Source organism: Danio rerio, chromosome 24, assembly GCF_049306965.1.
Source record: "Danio rerio strain Tuebingen ecotype United States chromosome 24, GRCz12tu, whole genome shotgun sequence".
Taxonomy (NCBI): domain Eukaryota; kingdom Metazoa; phylum Chordata; class Actinopteri; order Cypriniformes; family Danionidae; genus Danio; species Danio rerio.
Genome location: NC_133199.1, coordinates 29319025 through 29323653, shown reverse-complemented (window position 1 = coordinate 29323653; position 4629 = coordinate 29319025).

The window sequence follows — 4629 nt, the reverse complement described above, 5'->3', positions numbered from 1 at the left end:
TCATCATTTGTTTGTGTTATTATTATTTTTATTATTGTTATTATTATTATTATTATTATTAGGATAAATTGTTATGCTCCATTTCAGTTTAGCAGAATGCTGCCATCTAGTGTTCATAACATTTTTATGACAAGTAGACGTTAAATGTACCTAATTTATTCTTCCTCATGTGGGTTTACATTTTTTTCATTTATCATTTATCAATTTAGCATTTATCAATTACTTCTTGTAAACGAGTTTGTAAATGATGACAGACTGTTCAATTATGTGTAAATTATCCCTTTAAATGTTTAAAACAAAAGATGCATTAAAAATACAACACCATGCGAAAGTTTTACATAAAGGTTAATAGTGTTGGAGTATAACCACATGAACTCACAGACATAATTGGAAACAACTCCCACAGTGTGGCATTACCAACATTGAGAGCGCTCACAATCTCAGAGGACTTCTTTAGTGTAGAGAGCTGTGAAAATTGCTAGGCTGTCATTACCATTAGTAAAGGGTTCATTACTACAGCAACAAGAGCTATATGAGCATGACTGTGAGCGTGTGCACAAAAAGGCACATGAATAGGGGAGCCTTCACTTCTTTGAGAGAAATATTACACAGTGTATTGCATTTCATATGACACATTTCCTTCTGTTTAACGCCACTTGCAGTCACGCAGATGCTGTGGCTTTGGCAAAAAGCCCAGATTAAGAATTCATAGGGCCCCTAGTACAATGCCTTGTTGGACCCCACTACACCTATGTATTAAAATATAAGATACATCATGAAATATACAATAAATCGGTTGTATTGACTTTTTTTTTGTTATTATAAATAATTCATTTAAAATGTAGTGCAACTATGTTGATACTCCTTTGATTTACTTTAATATGATAATGTATGTCATCAGTATAATTGTTTTCTTTACTTTTGAGATACATTTAGCAATTACCGTGCATAAGAACCCCAGTTTTAAGATTGTACACGTAATCTTTCCAGTTCTTCTCATCCTGCTTCAGGTGGAATTAGAAAACCACACACTGAATTGTTTTACTTAAACTGTATTTTTATAGTCTATATACATTCAATTAATTTTTTATAGCATTTAAACCTATTTATAAGAAATATACTAATAAAACTAATGAAAATGTGGTATTAAGAATACTTGTTTAAGTGCACTAAAGCAGTCCTGAAGTAGAAAAATACTTTTTTGTGTATTTATAGTCTATAACTTTTACCATTGTATTTTTATTAGGTATGCACCGATACCGATATCAGTATCAGGTTGATACTTGATTAAAATACTCATACTCGAATCGTACATGAAACCACACACCGATACCACTCAACAGTATTTCACTACAGGGATGTGATTCGTTTTCCAACCTTACTTCAATGTCTTAATGTATTAATTAATGTTATATATTAATAGCTTAGCTTAGTCCTCATAAGCAATCCATTTATAAAATACATTATTAACAAATCTATAGGCTACTAAAGAATAAACCGAATGTGCAATGTGATCCTTGCATAATGATCACATGCAGCGAAACAAGCTCGTGCTCATGTTATATATAAACTGTAAATATACATTAAAGAAATTGTAAGTAATAGAACATTATATGTAAAGAAAATTAGGGATGTTCAGATCCGATCAAATGATCGGAAATCTGGCCCGATCACGGGGTTTCAGACGGCAATTGGAATTGGACGTTACCTCCCGATCAGCACTCGACTATATGTATATATTCTTTTTTAACACATCTATAGTTATGCGGTGGCACAGTATTAGACCTCTTTCTTGACTTCACACAGAAACAGCAACGCGTGCTGCATGACATCACTTTGTTGCAGAGATGCTATTAGTTAAACGCCGGCAAAGTAGAACATGGAAGCAGCTTAATTCGGAAAGCGCATGTATGTCTGCGTTTTGGAGGTATTATAAAGTTGATGATGACAACAATACTATTGCCAACATTGCCACTGTCAACATTATGAGAAGTGTAAACTTGGCATTGCAAGAGGTGGAAAGGACAAAGCTACATTTAACACAACAAACCTGATAAGACAACTCAAAAAACAAACATAGAACCTCAATTTAAAATGCTGTCCCTCCACTACTACACTGAGAAAGCTCTGCCAGCCCTTTAAAAGTAGATTTCTGACAAATAACTTGTTCTTTTACAAGATGTACCCCGTGTTTCATTCAAAGCAGACATAAGGAGTTTGTCCGTAGCTTCCATGTCTCTACTAAGCCTTTGCGTATTATAGAAGTTTCGGATCGGGTTTCAGTATCGATACTTAAAATCAAATGACTTGGACTCAAGGGCAAAAAAACCTTATCGGGACATCCCTAAAAAAAACTAAACTATATAGTAGACTACAGGTTAATTAAATACAAGTGCCTCCGAACCACAGTTAAGCATCATGTAGCCTACTTTTTGATGACCTGACCCGTGAATTAACAGCAGGGCCTGTGAATATAACGAAGAACTGCGCATTACAGGGTTTTACGCATTCCCCATATGTAATGTCATGAGAGTGTCTCCATGAGGTAACATAAACTACACACACTTGATTAAGTAATGTGTGAAGACGTGGACGCGTGTCAGCACAAGGATAACTTATCCTTTAAATGTCCAAGCTTAATCTGTAATCGATGAGGTCTATCGATGTACAGGGTTATCAACCATTTGTGTATATTTTTGGCTTGGAATAGCCTTCTGTTAGAGATTTTTGTGTTTATCCTTGCTACAGGCAAAAAATAAAATCTCCTTTCAAATCAATTGCACTTTCATTAAAACCAAATCTAAGAAGTATCGGAATCGGTACTCAGTATCAGGGAATTCACAAATTCAAATAATCGTATTTGTATTGGCTTGTAAAAAAGTGGAATCAGTTCATCCATAATTTAATGAAGGAAAAAACAATGCACCGACTACAAAAATGTAAATACAAATGTAATCTATTTTGAATTTTATTACCAAGACGCTATTAACAATAGGTTCATTTTACACTGTGTAAAACATTTTTGCCAGACGCTTTTCGATCTACAACAAAGAGACATTTTTAGAAGTGCATATTTATATAATGTTGTCTATGTCGAACAGACATTTGATGTGCAGAGATAGCGAAAATACCTTCTGCCAACAAGGTGTGTTATTTGCACTGAGCCTAAATAGACACTCCGAAAATAGCTATTTGTTTTTTTTTTGTCTTCACTTTGCAAGGGCGCCAAGCGTGACGCATAATGCCATTTGAATATATGACCTGTGTGGCAAACACAAACTTTAGTTCTAATTTGCTGTGGGGGGGTTTAAATCAAGCCCGCAGAGGCTGATCAAGAGCAGAGATTACAGAACAGGACACTGATATCGATGGGTGTGCCGTCTTACTAAAGTAATGTAATACTGTTTTGTCCAGGTAAATTTTTTCTCTGCCACTATAAGATTCCCAAGAATTCCCACCAGAATTTACAGAGAACACCTGACAATGGAAATGCCTTTTAATAGGAAAGTGAACTCTTTTCCAAGTACTGTTCAACAGAAAGAAGGGGTCACACTTTATTTTGATGGTGCGTATGTTGAATTTAGTTACATTGCATCTACATGCCAACTAATTCTCATTAGATTATAAGTAGACTGTTAGGTTAGGGTTAGTGTAAGTTGATATGAACTTGCAAAGTTTCATATAGTCAGTTAAATGTCTGTTGAAGGAGCAGTATCAACAGATATTAAGCAGACAGTCTACTAATACTCAAATAGACATCAAGTGTTGCCAAAGAAGATTTTTCTATGCACATTTATAAACACACTAGTTTTAATCAATTATTTCTAATTAATAATTTTTTTTGTCTTCGCCGTGATGACAGTACATAGTATTTTACTTATTTTGCAACTAGTGTTCAGTAATTTAAAGACTTAATTGGATTAACTAGGCAAGAAAGTATATATATATTTTTAAGGATAGTTCAGCTAAAAATGAAAGTTCTGTCATCGTTTACTCACCTTTTTTTAACACTAGTTCCAAACCTGACTTTATTCTGTTGAACACAAAATAGTATATTTTGAAGAACGTTCCTGTAGCTATTGACTTGCATGGTATGTTTTTCCTACAATGCAAGTCAATGGCTACTGTTTTTCAACTTATTTCAAAATACCGTCTTTAATGTTCAATAGCAGAAAGAAACTCATAAAGACTTAAAACCACTTAAGGAAAATTAAAAATAATTTTCATTTTCATTTTTGTGTAAACATTCCATTTAAGTGGGCTAATAATATTGAACTAAAAATGTGTTTGTTTTTAATCTGCTTTTTGTTCTAGGCAAACTAAAATAAATAAGACTTTCTGCAGAAGAAAAACATATTGTTGAAAACACTGCAAAAATGTCCTTACTATATTTGAAAAATAATTACAAATTCACAGGAGGGCTAATCATTTTGCCTTCAACTGTATAATGAACTCTATCCACCATGGAATTATAAAGTAGAAAGAGCAAACAGACAAAGAGGTAGATGTGTAAAAATAAAAGTGCACCACTGTTCTTTTTGTTTAAGCCTTTTTTTCCTAGGTGTGATTTGTAACCATAGAAACCTTGTTGAAAAGCTCATCTCCATCACAAAAATAAAGACATTATTC